This window comes from Lynx rufus, unplaced genomic scaffold, assembly GCF_022079265.1.
Source record: "Lynx rufus isolate CCGP_SWC_20201006 ecotype Redwood Valley unplaced genomic scaffold, mLynRuf1.p SCAF_12, whole genome shotgun sequence".
Classification (NCBI taxonomy): Eukaryota; Metazoa; Chordata; class Mammalia; order Carnivora; family Felidae; genus Lynx; species Lynx rufus.
Genome location: NW_025814826.1, coordinates 11,278,724 through 11,297,312, shown reverse-complemented (window position 1 = coordinate 11,297,312; position 18,589 = coordinate 11,278,724).

The window sequence follows — 18,589 nt, the reverse complement described above, 5'->3', positions numbered from 1 at the left end:
TTTAACCTTTCTCCCACTTTTGACAACAGTAAGCACTGTGCCAGAGGCTTTGGAAGTAGAAGAATTAAGGAGGCAGGCACTGACCTCTGACCTCCAAGAGCATTCGCTGCCCTGAAATAAACGAGACACAGACCCGGAATCAGGTAGAAATGATAGATTTTAGAAAAAGGGGTAGTGACACAAATCACTGGTGCACAGGAAGGTGGATTATGTCCAAGCTGGGAGGGCCTCATGGAGAGAGTGGTGGGTGAGGCGGGGCTCATTTTGAATGAGCAAAGTTGTACGTGCATTTTGGGAAGAAAGAACAGCTTTGGTCAATTCGTGGAGACGCTTTGTTACAGGCAGGACTGCCCTGGAAATAGACCCCGAGATTGGGACTTGTGTGCTTTGTTTGACATTTACTGGGACGACGCCCCTAAAGGGAGAGGAGGATGGGAAAAGCAGAACCGGTGGAAGATGTTGTTGAACTGTGAGTGATCCACAGAGGCCACACCAGCATTTAAGGGACAGACAAGGAAGGGTGAAAGGGAAATAAAAGGGACAGAGAAGGGCAAGAGAAGCAGAACAAGAGAACGTCCCGTAAGCCAGTGGGGTGGTTTTCCAGAGGCACGCGTGGCTGCCTCGCAGATATTTGTTAGATAAATGGACCAGTGAAAAAAAGCGACCAAACAAACAAGCGCAAAGGGTTTCGGTCACAAGCTTCTTGTTTCCCGAAAGCCAACATATCTGAGTTTATTTACCCCACAGCTTAGCTCCCCTATGACAAAGCAGGAGAATCTTCGTAGGTGTCGAATTCTAAAGAATGGAATGCTCTACCCATCTGTCCTCCTCAGATACATGTGGAAATAAGGACTCTATCCAGCACTCTGTTGGAATTCACAAAGTATCAGGAAGCCTACTGAAGCTACAAGGGTCTGGTTCCATCTTCTGGGTGTGGGTGGCGGTACAAGGCTGTTCTGTCGGAAGGATTCAGGCCCAGCTGGAACAGGCCCAGCTGATGTTTGCTGAGAAGTAGGTGTCTGAGGGCCCCTGTGTTGGCTTTCTGAGGTGCCCCGATTCTTTGGGTTTCCCGAGGATAAGAACCATACTTTATCTCATGCTTGAAGGCCCAGAGCTGTGCAGGCACATAACACAAAATGAATCTCTGTCCACCTGCGCCCTGCCGTCTATGGCATACGAGACGCTCCGTATCAGATGGACAAGTTGCTCTAACGCACCAGCTACGCTCACTAGCCCCTCAAGTACATCTCAGTCTAGACCTGGAATGTCAGTGAAACTATGGAATGTAATCAAGTAAGAAATGTCTTCGTGATTTTAAACGATTGGATGAAGGAAGTTACTTCAGACTGGGACGGCCCACTTGATAGACCAACAGATAGGTGGCCTTTCCACTCTTGTCAGAATCTCTGAGCTGTTCTTTTCATAAAAGCTGGAACTCTGGAAAATATAGCAGTTACTACTCCAGCCGTATGTACTGAACTAGAGAATTAGCATAGCTCTTGAGAGTTTAGCTGAGGAGGCTACGATTGAACTGCCTCTTCGTCCCTGTCCCCCTCAAGAAATCAATATGCCCTAGAGGGTCCCCACGAAGACGTTGGAAAATCATCCCAATGGCATAAGTACAATTTGTTCACTCTTTCAATTTCATCCTGGTTGGCACCTGAGAAGAAACTGACTGGGAAGCAATTATAAAGGTTGGCTCTCCACCGGACTAATTTTAGATAAAGTTGCAAGTATCTTTCTTAGATGATCTGTCTAAAGGGAGTGGGAAGGAAGGTTTAATAGAGGATAATGACCTTAAGATGATATTATTAGCGTATCTTTTCTTTGTCGTTTGTGTAGAATAGGCCTAAGAAAATCAACATTCTCATTTTAAGGTAGATATTGGTATAGAGGCAGGTGTTTCCTCTTGTTCTTTTAGGTATCCGACCTATTTCTCTTACTGCCAAAGGAGCTATAAGTCCTTGCAGAAGAATGGCTTTCTCTGTGGCCTGAGTGAGTCTGTAGTCATTAGTTTTAAAAGTAGGACAATCCACATAAAACCCTCATTCTTAGTTTATCTTGAAAGACCTAGGGCTTTATCTTGAAAGATCTAGGGCCGCCTGGGTGGCTCAACGGTGAAGTGTCCGACTCTTGATTTCGGTTCAGGTTGTGATCTCGGGGTCGTGAAACCGAGCCCCGAATCAGGCTCCAGCGTCCTAAGCATGGAGCCTGCTTGGGATTCGCTCTCTTCCTCTCCCTCTTCTTTGCCCTTCCCCCCACTTGTGCTCTCTCACTCTCTCTCTTTTTCTCTCTCTCAATTGAAAAAAAAAAATCTAGAAACTGTGCTATATTCCTTAGAAGTCGTATCTGTTAGAGCTGAGTAAATGGCTTCTCCTCTGGCCGCTTTGTTACAGTCCCCACAGCTGATGTTTCTCTCGTTCCAAGTTCTCAAGCATGTGTGAGGCCAGCCCAGACCCTGTAGGCATCTGACCTTTACCACCCGTGGCCCACCGGCAATTCAGGAGGGAAGTACTTGTCATGTCTATTCTGCTATTCCACTTTCTCAGTGTGACTTTTTGCTGTGAACCTTATCCGTAATAAGGTTACATGTATTATGGTCCCAACATTTTATTCAAGTGCATCTTCTAGAAATAGTGTCTCGTGCTCTGTGTTGCACTTGGAGTGCTCACAGTCTTTCTCGACAACGGGCTTTTTCATTGGGTCTGATTACGTTTGTGGATGTTCCAAAGTCGTGGTCCTGACAAAAGTCTCAAAAGTTGTGTTCCATGCTGCAATTCGTTTCTCAATCTGGAAGGAGATGCACGTTTAGGCACATACCTCAGGGAACAATATCTCTATGCTAGGTTCAAATTTTACTTTTATCGCCTAGAGTACGGACTCGCTATTCTTGGGCCAAATCTTAGGTCTCCTCCAGTGGAGACTGGATGTTTAGGGAAGTGAAATTTTTCCATATCTGCCTGATGTGCTTTAGTCTAACGACACAGTTCTTGTATTTTTCCCATCTTTCTATTGTTATCCTTCTCTCATCCCTCTAGGGATCCCCCCCACCGCAAGGACACCCTATCTTCTGGGAAGCCTCTGGGCCCACCAAGGCTAGAAGTGCTCATGAGAACTTTGAATCGATCCCTTCCCGTGAAATGTCATAAGTGAAGTGTTATACGTCCACCCACAGAAAATAGCATTTTCACCCCTTTTATTGTAAGTGCTCGCTTTCTCATCTGTCTTCATCCAACACATGAGACTCTGGCGGTCAGGGACCTTGCCCTTCATTACTACGTCCTATTATCATTTAATAAGTAAGACACAAATTATTCCCCAGATGTGAGATTCAATAACCGGCATCATATTTTTATATCAAAAGACAGCTCTTTGAATTTCACCATTTCCAAATTAGGTCAAGCACATAACAATATTTCGTTAAGTAGATCCTCAGAATGGGAAAAGATGACATTATTTTCATTTTTGCTTTTACTTACAGTATTAGTCGTGGCTCCTAATACATCTTCCCATTCTCACTCCTTAGGGAAGCTGTTGTGAAACTTCAGTATGGGTTCTTCTGTGTCATTTAAAGTTGGGTTGGGTTCAGTGGGGCACTGTCATAAATACCTCTAGCTCTCACAAACTTTAAAAATTACACTGTCTTAGGGGCGCCCGGGTGGCTCAGTTGGTGAAGCATCTGACTTCAGCTCAGGTCATGATCTCATGGTTCGTGGGTTCGAGCCCCGCCTCGGGCTCTGTGCTGACAGCTCAGAGGCTGGAGCCTGTTGTGATTCTGTGTCTCCCTCTCTCTGTCCCTCCCCAGCTCACACTCTGTCTCTCCCTCTCTAAGTAAATAAACATTAAAATTTTTTTTTAATTTAAAAAATAAAAAAATAAAAATTACTGTCTCTTAAAAGAAATAGAGTGGGTGTTTTGCCTTCACATAAAATGAATCCAGAGGTAGTCACTGAGGACTGGAAAGGCAACCATCGAGGGCTTCACAATTTTCAGGGGCTTGGGACACTTCCGTTCCGGTCATCTCTAATGCAACCATATCCTCCTCATTCCAGCCAACAGGGTGAAGAAAGGCGAGAGGAAGAGCCCATGACTTCCATATTAAGCAGCCCTCTTACCACCTTTCAACATCGGTGCTTACACCCCATTGGCCAGAACTTGGCCAATGGCTCTACTTAGCAACAGGGGAGACGGAGAAATGTGCATTTCGCTGGATGGCAATGTGCCTTGAAAATCAATACGGTGTTCTATCGGCTTGTTTCCATTTTTATTTTGTTTTGTGTTGTTTTGTTTCGTTTTGCTTTCTAAAGAAAAAGAGCAGAGGAGAGAGTGGACGCCAGAAGGGAACACTCCCTGCCATACCTCTTCCGGTTATTTCACATTAAGATATTAATGTTAAGATAGTTCTGTTTAAGATACATTCATGTTGAAATATATCGATGGGCCACAATTAGGTCCTGTGATTTATATTGTTTGATTCTAACGTTAGCCTATTAAAAAAAAAAATCGCCACCTGAACAAGTTTCCACGGTAAGCAGCCACCATTAACCATTTCTATCTTTTCTGTTCGTTTTCCGTTTGCCCTTCTGGGGTTAATAGCTGCAAGTTATCTCTGGGGATCTATGAGGGCTTCCAACAGAGAAAACTCCCCTCTCCCTCCTCCAGCCAAGGTTCAGAGTTGTAAGGGATTGAATTGTGGCTAATAAGTGCCTTGGCTTCCCCTGGCCTCAGTGGTAGACTGGAAAATGGGTGCGTCACGATCAAAGTCCAGGTGAATGATGACGAGATATTTGCTGCAGTTTTTAGAACTGAAGGGGCAAATCCTTCTCCTTTGCAGTGTACCTGGGAACGTGTCACTGCTCACAGTGTCACTGGCCACTACACGAAGTGCAAGAGAGTGAGACCCCGAACAAAGGGACGGGCATGAAAGACAGAAGACACCAGGCCCTAACAATTTCACTGACGTCCTGCTCAAGCCTTGCGTGAATTCAGCCCTCCCTCTGGAATTTTCAGATGTGAGGCATAATGAACTTCATTTTGGTTAGGCCAATCCGGTTGGGGTATTCTGTCACGACATTTCACGGGAAGGGATCGATTCAAAGTTCTCATGAGAAGTGGACGGTGAGGTGACTGATAATATCTTCCCTCGTGTCTCCGGGTTTATAGGAGACGGGTATATCTCTCATCTTGCAAAACCTACACGTTCCTATGAATGTGCTCCGTGAAATAGAGATGCAAACTTTTTGCCGAGGTGAAATAAGCAGAAAGTCCTTAAGTAATAATAAGAAAGGGGGTGCGGGGGAGAGGAAACTGTGGGTGAGGGGCATCGAGGAAGGCACTTGTTGGGATGAGCACTGGGTGTTGCACGTAAGCGAAGAATCGAGGGACTCTACCCCCAAAACCAAGAGCACGCTGTAGACGCTGTAGGGTAGCCAACTTGACAATAAATTATATTAAAAAAAAGAAGAAGAAGAAAAGTAGGGTTGGCAACGTTTGCACGACTGGAATGGCTGTCTGTCACACTCTCCATGTTTTTGTACCCCAACGGGCATTTCGGAGGCCAGACCCAAGAGGACTACATGATCAGACACTGAAAATGACCTTCTGCCTTTGAAGAAGGAGAAGTGGGTTTTCTTCCCTCACCCTCTGCTCCTCCCTCCCCTGACAAATACCCTTATTTTCATTACGGGCAGAGGCAGGGGCTTGGCTTTCGTCACACACTGACAGGTTCTTGTTTATCTTGAGTGAGAAATGGACAAAAGGAAACACGAACCAGATGAATGGGCAAAAGTATGAATAAACAACTCCGGCAGGCCGAGAAGCAGATGGCCGCAAGGCCTCCATGACTAAACAAACTGCACGGTTTCTGGAAGAAGATACTTGTTAATGTTTTTCTCAAGCAAAAGTTACAGCGATAGAATAAAAATGACCTCATCGCGGACTGTAGCCTTCCAGATATATTAAAAAACAAAAACAAAAGCAAAAAAACAAAAAACAAAGACAAGGTTTTAAAGAAGCAAATAAAGGCACTGCTGTTTAAGCCATCCTTTCTTTTCTGATTTATATCACATCTCCAACAAACCTCTGCCGGGGCTCTTTGTAGCCGATCGTGGGGTACCCGGGATGCCAAGAACCAAAGGACTCCCCCATCATCCCCATCTGCCCCTCCCCGCCCAAAAAGTTCCTAGAGGAATTGAGAATGTCATACCTAAATGATATATGTTTAGAAATGATAATGCACGTAAGTGATAATGCACACTGTAAGGCTTCCACGGCGAAGGCATGAAACAACTTCACGCCGTGTGAAAATGGCAAATGGGCTTTCATAACGGCAGACAGACCTGGGGCGCCTGGGAGCCTCTGTCGGTTCGTCACGCAATTCTAGATTTCGGCTCAGGTCGTGATCTCAGGATCACGGAATGGAGCCCCCTCGTGGGGCTCTGCACTAAGAGTTAGAGCCTGCTCAAGCTTCTCTCTCTCCCTCTCTCTGTCCTTCCCCAGCTCATGCTCTGTCGCAAAAAAAAAAAAAAAAAAAAAGCAGATAGACTTGACTTTGAATCTTGGGTGTGGCTCTGCAATGACTTCCTTAGCTTCTCAGAGCTTCAATTTTTTCTTGGGAACTTAAAATACGAAGACTTCTACCTTTATCTACTCAGCCAACATTTATTAAAAGAAGTCTCTGGCCCTTGCACACCGTGGGAGGGAATGAGAGGGCCAGGAAAGGGGGTACACCCTTAAGGGCATCACCTTCCTCAGAGGCTGTGCTGAGAATGCCTGAGGGGTCTACCCGGCCGGGGGGGGGGGGGGCAAGCTGTGTTTGGAGCTTACACTCCATGCAGCCAGATTCCTGCAGGAAAATTGCAGCTCTGAGCTTCCTGTGTGACCTCAGGCAAGTTACTTAACTTCTCTGGGCCTCCGATACCTCCTTTAAAAGATGGTGCCAATCAACAGTCTTCCTGGGCTATTATGAGAATTAAATGAGTTAATAACACATGTAGAGACCCTTGTATAGGTCCTGGAAGCTAGTAAACCCTAAAATATGGGGAGTGTTACAAAAGTAAAATAAGATAACATGCAAAGCACAGAGGGTCCCTACTCATAAAAAAACAAAGCAAAACAAAACAAAACAAAAAGCGCCTAGTATATTTTGCTTCCGGAGAAACAAACAAGCCCGGCACACGTTAGCTGTTAAAACAACCCATAGGTGAGGTTTTTGATTACAGAGCAAGCTGACTATCACAAGTTGAAAAGATGTCTCACCTTGAATTTGCTAATTGTAATGTAGAATGCAATAATTAGACGAGAAAATCCAACAGGCTTTTAACGTTAATTAAATTTAAACCTATTTAATGAATTAATTGATCATTTACGTAAATTAAGTATTAACTTTCTTGTGGGGCCCAGCTTATGTCAACGCAGCCTCTGGTGTTTTCTGCCCGGATTGTGCCGCGGGACAGCCCAAGTCCCTCTGCTACGGATTTAGGAAAGTGGCGAACTGGGACTGAATGGGGGCTGTGCGCTGTGATTCACCCAGCACAAGGCGGCAGGCGCTGCACGCTTCCAGGGAGCCCTCTGCCACGGCTGTTGAGATCCGGAGAGAGGCACACGCTGTCTTTGAGACACCCATTTGGCCAGAGCCGCTGCCAGTGAGCGGCCTTGGGGGGCTGTCTTTTCCTCCTGTTTCAAAAGATCCTTGTCACTCGGGTGGAGGTAACGCTCAGGCAGCTGCTGTGCTGTGATCAGCCATGCTAGGAGACAGGTAGATGCCCAGATTCAAGGGCATCCGCAATCACTTGCAGGGTGCTAGGGAAAGACGCCTGGTGAGGCACCGCTGGTCTAGTTTCCACCGCACCATCGCCCCCAAGTCTGGGAGCACCATGGCGCCCAAGCCCGAGGGAGCATCATGGCACCCAAGCCTTGGGGAGCACCATGGCACCCAAGCCCCAGGAGCACCATAGCACCCAAGCCCTAGGAAGCACCATGGCGCCCAAGCCCTAGGGAGCAACATGGCACCCAAGCCCTAGGGAGCACCATGGCGCCCAAGCCCCGGGGAGCATCATGGCACCCAAGCCTTGGGGAGCACCATGGCACCCAAGCCCCAGGAGCACCATAGCACCCAAGCCCTAGGAAGCACCATGGCGCCCAAGCCCTAGGGAGCAACATGGCACCCAAGCCCTAGGGAGCACCATGGCGCCCAAGCCCCGGGGAGCATCATGGCACCCAAGCCTTGGGGAGCACCATGGCACCCAAGCCCCAGGAGCACCATAGCACCCAAGCCCTAGGAAGCACCATGGCGCCCAAGCCCTAGGGAGCACCATGGCACCCAAGCCCCGGGGAGCATCATGGCACCCAAGCCTTGGGGAGCACCATAGCGCCCAAGCCCCAGGAGCACCATGGCGCCCAAACCCCGGGAGCACCATGACGCCCAAGCCCTAGGGAGCATCATGGTGCCCAAGCCCTGTGGAGCACCATGGCGCCCAAGTCCTAGAGAGCACTATGGCGCCCAAGCCCCGGGAGCACCACGCACCCAGAAGCACGGCAGGGCTGAGGAGTGCAGGCCCAGCTCCCGCAGCCCCGAAGTGCTCCGTTTCTGCCTGCCGGTCTCGGCTTCGGCTTTTACAGCCCTGGAAAGATCGCACGCGAGGCGTGACTTGGACTCATGCTTGGTGGCTCGAACTCCTCCTTTTTGATATTGCCCTTCGTTTTTCGGGGCTTGTGAAGAAAAGGAGCTCTCCTACGAAAAGGAGAAAGCCCACGGGTGGCCGGCTGCCTCTGCGCCCTTTGCCCGGGGCTCAGCATCACAGCACCCTGGTAGAGAGAGGCCGGCCCTCTACCCGCCACGCGGTGCAATGAAGCAGCCGCTTCGCGAGTGCACGTGACCTCAAAGAGTCTAACACACACCCGGGAGAAAGTTGGGGAGTGTGAGTCCCTTTGCTAAGAGCACAGGGTTAGCACTGAGCTTGGAGCCCCGAATCCCCCACCCCAGCCATGACCCGGCCGTGCACCCTGGTGCTTGCCCCCCCGGCTCAGGAAGGGCATCCTCTCGGCCCCTTTCCTCCCGGAGGGGAAATGACAGATGACATCCGGCCACCCGGGCTCGGACTGCGCTGACCGTCTGGAGAGGCTCCCCTGGCCAGTAGCAAGGGGCATCCTCAGCCAAGCTTTCTTCTCATCATCTGGTCCCTCCAAAACCCTGAAACCTTGTTCGCTGCCCCCATTATTATTATTTGGGGAAATTATATTATAATTTGGGGAAACAAAAGTCAAAAATGACTTAGTGCTTCCTTTACCTGGGGACACAGAATCTGATGGAAAGACTGTCCCTTGCATTTTGGGTTTGCATTTTAGAGGTACTAAGGCCGCATGAATGGAGTGGTTTTTCCCACCCGAGGCAGGCAAGTGAATTAATCCGGTTAAATAAGACATTTTGCTAAAATGGACTGTAGTCTCCGGCACAGAGAACAATGTTAACAATCCGCCTCAGTGTTTTTGGTGACTTACGGTATCACTGCGCCTTCAGTCGAAAGAGCCCTGCACTGTGTCATTGTTAGGAAAACCCAAGCTCTTTCTGCCCCAAGGCCTCACCTTCCTCCCCGCTGTCAGAATCCTCTCCCTTCTGTTAGTGGATGGGGGGGCGGGGGGCAGGGAATTGCCCTTAGAGGTAATTAGAAGGAACTTTCCCAGAAATGGCACAGACTCTATCACAACTTCAGCCACATGGCCACATCCAAATGCAAAGGAGGGTAGAAACAATAAACCAGACGGACACCCTGCAAGGAAAGGGGGACCTGCGTTTGGGGGTACCGCGCAGACCCTGACGTGGAATTGTGTGCCCAGACCGAAGTCCTAACGATTTCCCTGTTTTAAAAGGGTGGCATTGGCTGAGGCCTCCACAGTTAGGTGCGGACCAAATCGTCTCCCTCATTCCCTGTTAACAGAGCCCCATGTCGTTTGTTGGGCCCGGTCCTAAGGTGAGAAACGATCAGTGTTCCAAGCTTATCATGACAATTCTGCTTCTACTTGGCCGACACAGATGCTCAGCTTTTCTTGCAGCTAATGGCGGCCATGAGCTGTCGGTAGATATCTACTGAGGGCTTCTCAGAAAACCCTTTCTTTCTGACAGAGGGGCAGGGCTGGGAAACAAGCTTGCGATCACGTTCTCTCCACTTGGCTTGCCCTTGACTGTGGTGATAGGAACAGTGTTCGGAACAGTGGCAGCCATATTTGGACAGTGAAACAAGAGCATGAGAAAAAAAAAATGATGTAACTCTATGTACTGCTTTACCTAAGACAGTCCCAGGTCAATCCCACGGCCCCCGTGTAATTCTTGAGAACGCCCCCTTTCATGCTCAACAGGGTCATGAATTGGACAACAAATTCATGGTCAGCGCTGGAAAGATCTTCGGTTGCTGAAGCCGAGAGGACGAAGTGGTAACATCGGCGTTGTAGAGTGCCTGGCCCAGTTCTGGAAGCTTTACCTCCTGATGTTGACTTTAAGTAAACAGCACCTGTCTCCCGTTTAAGCCTGTGTTCATCCAGTTTTCTGTTACTTTCGACTGAAAGCTTTCTTTCCGGGTACACTTATCTTCAAATTGGGGGTGTTGGAGGGCCGTTAGAGCTTGCCCGCTAATTTCAAAACTACGGCCCTTTGCCGTTCTGAAGTTTGGGGGGAAGTTTCTCTTTCCGTAATCCCTGCATTGGCATGATAATTACCGCAATGGTGCACAGAAGGCTTGTTCTGCGGTATTTCCAACAGGAACCAGAAGAGGCAGCGTCAAAACTCTCACCAGAAAGCTTGTTACGTGCTGTTCTACCCAAGCTGGCAGCCTCGGGTGGTTTGGAAAGTACAAATAAAAGGTAGAAAAAACTTTCCTCAATTCATCTGATTTTCCAGCTCTTTGGGTTTCAACTTCTCCAAGCAGACAGGACGCCTCTCATAAATCCTTAAAGGTTTAAATTATAACCTTTTCCCTTGTTTTGTCTTAAATACAGAATGAGTGGTCAAAGAAATGAGGACTAGAATCCCGGGGAGGGGGGGGAATGTGACACGTGGCTATTAAATTTGAAAAGACGCATTGGTCAGCCCTTACTAATGAGAAGGAAGTGCCAGGTATCTGGGAGAAATTAAATTTCAAGAGAGAGAAAAGTAAGTCACTAAGGGCATTTAAAGGGGAAGTGACTAATTAGTAGAATTAATTCCACTATGCATTTCATATTTGCGGCATGGTGTCACGTCAGATTGCAGAGCGGTCCCCCAGCCTCCACGCACCCTCACCCCCCCCCCCCCACAGGACAATGGGACCACAGGATGATGCGGTCATGGCCTTAGTTCATTAGCACTGATTGCTGACTTATAGACAACTTGCATATGTTTGTAATAATTTGGCGCCGCTTGAGATAAGTTTCTAATATGGCCGATAGGTATTTTTTTTAATGTTTTTCTCATAGATTTCATTATCTAAACAGTCATTCTCGGGGTGCTGGGTGGCTCAGTCGGTTAAGCATCCGACTTTAGCTCAGGTCATGATCTCATGGCTTGTGGGTTCGAGCCCCGCATCGGGCTCTGTGCTGACAGCTCAGAGCCTGGAGCCCGCTTCGGATTCTGTGTCCCCCTTCCTCTTGGCCCCTCCCCCGCTCACACTCTGTCGCACTCTCTCTCTCTCTCTTTCCCAAAAATAAATAAACATTAAAAAAAATTTTAAATACACAGTCATTCTCCTCACTTTATCCCATATGTTGCTTCTCTCGATAATCAGCATCACTCAGATCTGAATACATCTGATAAGCATTCGGGTCTCTTCCTTAACATTGCTTTTCTGTGGAGTTCCTTTGGCATGTGGTTGCTAGTGTGTCATGCTAATTCATGGGTGATTTTTTTCTTACTTCTACCCATTTGGGTCACTAAGAAGATGTTCTGCCTGACCTTCCTCTAATCGATTTTCCACACAGTTGCCGGAATGGTTTTTCTCGAACACCAGCGCAATCCCAACCAACCTCTGGCTGAAACCCTGCAGTGGGTATTCATCCCCAGCAGGGCAGGGCCTGACCCCATATTCCTCCTAGCAAGGACAGCACATCTCTTCCTGATCTGGCCCTCTCTTGCTTTTCTGGACTCACATGTCCCTACCCCATACTGCGTTCTTACCCCAGCCATAAGGAACTTCTTTTAGTCCCTGGCTCGCGGGGAAGCTCTGTCTTCCCTCTCTGCCTTCTGTGGCTCTGTGCTTGGTATTTCTCCTCTGGGGAATATTCTTCTCATCCCCACAACCACAGCATCCGTTGACTATGCCTACGTATCCCCCCAATCTCAGCTTTGGTATCACTTTCCCTGGAAAGGCTTCTCTAAACTGGAAATTCCGGCGAGGTGACCCTTCTAGGCACCCCTAGACTTTCCCCACCAGCACTAAGCCCACTGTATGGTGACTGCCCACTTACTTGTTTAGATTCCCTACTAACCTGAAAAGCCTGTTACACCAGTGGGCAGTGCACTCACCTCCAGGGATGTCCACATCCTCCCCTGGCAAACCATGAGTGTGTGGTTCCTCCTAGGGTGGCAGATGGAATTAAGGCTGAGAATCAGTGACTTTTAAGGTAGGGAGATCATTCTGGATTATTCTAGGTAAGGCCAATGCAATCACAAGAGTCCTTAAAAGTAGAAGGGGAGGCAGAAGAAGAAAGAGAGAGATGTGCCCGGAAGAACGACCAGAAAAACACACCGTTGCTGGCTTTGAAGATGCGACAAGGGAGCCATGAGCCAAGGAGTGTGGGTGGCTTCTAGAAGCTGGAGAGGCAAGGAAATGAATACCCCTTGAGCCTCCAAAAAACCAAACAACAACAGCAACAAAAAAAGAATGTACCCTTGGGGCGCCTGGGCGGCTCAGTCGGTAAAGCGTCCTACTTCCGCTCAGGTCATGACCTCGCGGTTTGTGAGTTCGAGCCCCGGGTCGGGCTCTGAGCTGACAGCTCAGAGCCTGGAGCCCGGTTCGGATTCTGCGTCTCCCCTCTCTCTGCCCCTCCCATGCCCGCGCTCTGGCTGTCTCTGTCTCTCAATAATAAATAAATGTTAAAAAAAAATTTTTTTTAAATAATAAAAAAAGGAACGTACCCTTGCAGACATCTTGATTTTAATCCACTGAGGCCCATTGTGGACTTCTAACCTACAGCACTGGAAGATGATAAACGTGTTCTTTTGGGCTGCTGAGTATACGGCGATTTGTTACAGCAGCAATAGGAACAATAACGTGGGAAAGAAATGTTGTCTCTCTTGCTCATAACTTTATTTATTTATTTATTTATTTATTTATTTATTTATTTATTTTTTATGTTTTTATTTATTTTTTTTTCAACGTTTTTTTTATTTATTTTTGGGACAGAGAGAGACAGAGCATGAACGGGGGAGGGGCAGAGAGAGAGGGAGACACAGAATCGGAAACAGGCTCCAGGCTCTGAGCCATCAGCCCAGAGCCCGACGCGGGGCTCGAACTCACGGACCGCGAGATCGTGACCTGGCTGAAGTCGGACGCTTAACCGACTGCGCCACCCAGGCGCCCCTATGTTTTTATTTTTTAATATGAAATTCATCGTCAAATTGGTTCCCATACAACCAACTGGGCATGAACCCAATGCTCAACCATTGTATGAGCCCAGTGCTCATAATTTTAGCCCAAGGTGTATAATATTCTCTGGGCTGAGGCAAATGGATGGAGAGCCATTCAGTGGCTGGGGGAATAGAATGTTGGGCCAAAGAAGGACTGTTAGACAATACTCTGTAAGAGCCAATGTGACTCAGTGTGTTGCTCACAGCCTTCCTCCCGCCGTCCTTGCCCGTGAAGATCATTCCCCATGGTGTGTTGGTTTCCGTATTCTCTTTTTAGCTAAAGAGGAAGAATATTCTTCTGTTTGGGAGAGGTTACGAGGATCCATACACTCAAAGTGGAGACAGGGAAGGAAGGGGAGAAGCTGGGTCGGGAGAGAAGGTCTTGGCACTCTCGAGAGTTCAGGGCGACTGACGGGCACGGATGCTGAGCACCAGGGCTTTTGATAGATGTTACTGAGGATTATGAACAAGAGTGCTCTGGTGTCTTTGTGAGACAAAAGTCTCACAAAATGGGATTCTTTTAAAATCACCTATGACTATTAAATTGCATGCCTTTAGAAATCCTTCTTTCTGCAAAGACTGGGTCATTTGGGCATTCTACGTCTATGAGGGTTACACCTCTTTTGACACAACAGCACAATATTGTGGAGTCCAATAACTGGGGTATATGAAATTTAAGTAAGTTAGGCATATACCTCTGTTGACGTTATTTCCTCCGCTAATTGAGCTCCTGGAAGAAAACACATGAGTGCTTGGTGCATCGCGTTGAACATAATGTACAGCAACATGCTGGGATTTACCTGGGCACCCTTGGTATCCTTCATCAGCAGGAGTTTCAGGGGTATCAAAAAGTGCCTGGAAGAATTTGGCTACATTACTGTTATATCCACAATTATCTTATCCTTTTGTTAGTTGCTTTTCTCCTATTATAAATCTTAAATGAGAAGAAGCTTTGCTTACTGAACGTAACTTTTAATAAGATTTCATACGTTGTCTATAAGCAATTTTCTTTTTTTAAAAAAATGTTTAATGTTTATTTAGTTGAGAGAGAGACAGAGCACGAGCGGGAGAAAGAGGGAGACACAGAATCCCAAGCAGGCTCCAGGCTCTGAGCTGTCAGCACAGATCCCGACGCGGGGCCCAAACTCATACACCGTGAGATGGTGACCTGAGTTGAAGTCAGACGCTTAACCGACTGAGCCACCCAGGCGCCCCTGTAAGCAATTTTCTTAAAATCCAGCTACAAAGAAGCGACAAATGAAAGGGAACCCTTAAGGAAAAAAAACTTTTCCAGTGTTTTGGAATTTGAGACGAGTGAGGAGGATAAAGCTGCCACGGATACTGAAGAGGAAACATTTTCCTCCCCAAATGCTTCGGTTTGGGGGGACAAAAATAACAACTTTGAACTGCAGGCTCGGAGAAAATTAGTCACGTCTATTTTCTGTACATTTGCTAAATAGGACACGAACACTGCAAGAATACAGATGCCAAGGGTTGATTTTCGAAAGACGAAATTGACGGGCATCCTTGTAGCCATGCCGACCAAAAAATGAGGTTTCACGAGGGAAAGCTCACAGACAGCGGGAGCAGAGCTACACGTCGTCTGCAGTGCTTTTCGACTTCTTGCTCTTTCCAAGAGCTTAAACTTCCTGCACCGGGGCGCCTGGGTGGCGCAGTCGGTTAAGCGTCCGACTTCAGCCAGGTCACGATCTCGCGGTCCGTGAGTTCGAGCCCCGCGTCGGGCTCTGGGCTGATGGCTCGGAGCCTGGAGCCTGTTTCCGATTCTGTGTCTCCCTCTCTCTCTGCCCCTCCCCCGTTCATGCTCTGTCTCTCTCTGTCCCAAAAATAAATAAACGTTGAAAAAAAAAAAAAATTAAACTTCCTGCACCAAGGAGTAGGTCAGGAGCAACTTAGTGTTACTCAACTTGCAGATGCTTACTTTCAAAACTGCGCTCCCTCGCAAGAATAAAGTACACGCAAGCTAAAAATAAATTGAACCAGCTTTACAATGCAAAGGCATTCTCGAAATTATAATTATAGTGGGCTTTTTTGTTGTTGTTGTTGTTGTTGTTGTTACGATTTGCTAACAGCTGACCCTGCCACTAGACCCTTCTATCCAAGAGGGGACGGATATTGTATCCAATCACCAATAGTGACAGAAATTTCCATAGTGTCCCCAGGAGAGCTTGGCATATGATGGGCTCTCAAGGAAATCCTTCTTGGTTGAAACATGAAAGGAAACCAAAATAGTCTGATACAAGCTTGAGTACAAAAGCATCATGAAGGGGGTGTGGCAGGTCTAGGAAAATGAAATGAGTTGTAGCAGAATCCAGAAGGAACACCAGGCTGCATGATTCAGTTCAGGGCTCTTATTTTCACCGGCAATCTGAGTTGAAATTCTTTTCCTAATAATCCCCAAAGAGAGATTTTCTCACGGCAACCAGATTAAAGACCTCCTCCACAGGGCTTTCCCTGTCTCCCACTCCAAATTAAATGCCTCCAAGGTACCTATGGCTTGCCCAACATTTTCAGGTATAGCAGGTAAAGGATTAAGGACAGCTCCTCCATTAGCAGACGAAGGGTGGGTACTGTGTATGGCCTCAGTATCTCAAACAAACAAAACACAAACAAACAAAAAAAAAAACAGCAAAGAAAGGTGGAACGATGTATGTCAGGACATCACTGATCTCCTTAGTTACTTCTCAACCCTCCTAAAAAACGGAGCGCCAAGTGCAGAGAGAAAACAAAATTGCTCAGCCTTAAAACTTCACATGCCATCTGCTCCTAGCCAATGGCGGGGGAGCTTGGGCCACTTCTCATGGAATTGTGGAAATTAGGCAATAAAGGGCTTCACAAAACAATTTGGTTTTCATTACCTATGGTACCATAGGTACCTTCAGTTATTAAATTTCCAGAGAGAAATTCAAGTCTGAGAAATGAAATAGACTCTCTCAAATTACACGAAGAGAAACTAACATCCAGAATCCCATTCTCTTTGACGTCTCCCCGTACCTTGTCCCCATCAGGAGGATGTCACAAAGATGCTCCATGTGAGTTAGTTGTCCTCCTGCAGCAGCCACATCCTCAACTTTCTTCCCAGGAGGTGGCGGATGGGGAGCTCCTTCAGCATCTACAGAGTTGAACGACTGTTAACGTGAGCCCTTCGTGGACCTCAGTTTTCCATAAAGCAACAGGTCAATGGGACAGATTTGAATACCTGGGGTCTAGCCCCACATCCACAACGTTTGGGAACTAACACGCCATTCTCAACAGGTCTACCCCAACAGGCATATCAAACAGAGGTATGGTTTTGGAAGAAATGGATATTTCGGTGCAGATACACGCTGCTGTGGAGTGTGATTAGCCAAGAGTCGTATCAGTGAAACCTTACAGAAGACACAAAAGAGGCAGTCTCTGTGATTTTAGCTTTACAGCAGGCCAGCTCATTTCTGAACTTGGAACTGTGTCGCTGTGAGAAAATTTTCTTGCATGCCCTATGCATCCTAAATTCTCAGAAAAACATTCCTCTTACACATTGACTCCCTTCTCAAGCAGGGGTGATTTCAACACTCTCATCTGGCAAAATGTAGGAATTTGCCGTGGTGGGATCCCAGGGGATCTCCAGTAGATCAACGGTGTTGTTTTATCTTGGCATTATGAAGGGGACGAACCGTGGTCTCCTTCTAGACACACAGCTCTTACTGCCTCTGATGAACATTCATGCCAGAGAACTTTCCATGCAAACCTAGTACCCGCCTTCTCCACAGCCCCAGTGTCTCATGATCTTCTCTCTACTTCATCCCCAGAAAGCTCATAAGATATTACGAACCATTAGCCACTCTTTCCGTCTTGTTGTTCCATAGACGTGTCTCGAAGGTAGTTTTGCCCTGATTCCTGAAGAATTATGCACAGCAGTTCCCTGAACCAAACCTTATTTTGCTGCTTCCAAAACTTGTGCTGCCGGAGGGTCCAGAAAAATACAATCTGTTCTCTCCAAGATGCTTTTTGAAACACTGCCTTAGTCTGCGTTTTAATTGTCCAAGCCTGGACTAACCTATGTTACGAAAATGGTAGCAAGATAATTCCATTTCACCACTGTTTTTTCCTTGCAACATAGGATATGACTCCGATGGTCCTCCAGCTTCTGTCAGGGAAGCTGAGCTAAATTTGTAAACATTTACCTACTTCCAAGTTAGTTCTAAACTTACTCTTGTATGTGTAAGGCCAGAACCAACCAATCTTCCTTCCTCCTTCCGTGCCTGCCTTCCTGCCTTCCTGCTTTCCCACTTTCTCTCCATTTCCCTTTCCTTTGGGGTCAGTAATTAGTATCCTAATACAGCTGCAAGAGCAGATTCTTCATGCTGGGAACCCGTATAGCGAGACTTAGGACACAGATGAGTTTGGGCCAAAAGTAATTCTTTGTGAAGCAAATCCTGCCCACCTTGCAAGTGCTAGGAGGCATAGTGCTTCCAAATATGATTCCATTTCCAGTCCAATAATTCATCCAAGACCGTACTTTAATCTGCTCTTCTTCCTGGATGTTTCCTTCTGCCATAGGCACCATTTGTCCTGAGTCTTTCCTTAAAGTCCAAATTCCATTCCCTGAAGAGTAAGCTTTGCTCAGACTCTAGGAGCAGGCAACACATCTGCCTCATTCACTGCTTTGTAATCAGTGCCTATAACATGTCCACAGTAAGTGCTCAGTAAATATTTTGTGAAAAAGTAAGTGAACCGTCATGGCACATATGGTGTATGTTTAGAGGGGGTTAGTATAATGGTGGCCATTAACACAAAAGGTTGCAGGTGAAAATGAAAGCCAGGAAAACTGATTCTGGTTAGCAACCACAAGAAGATGCTTCACATACATGGCAGGGGGCAGGAATCAGACATCAGGGATTCGGGGATTCAGGGACTGACTAGCACGTGAACACACGGAGGCAGTGGCACAGCTCTTCCTTCAGCAGCCATTGTGGGGAAAGGAGGAGCCGGGGTCGT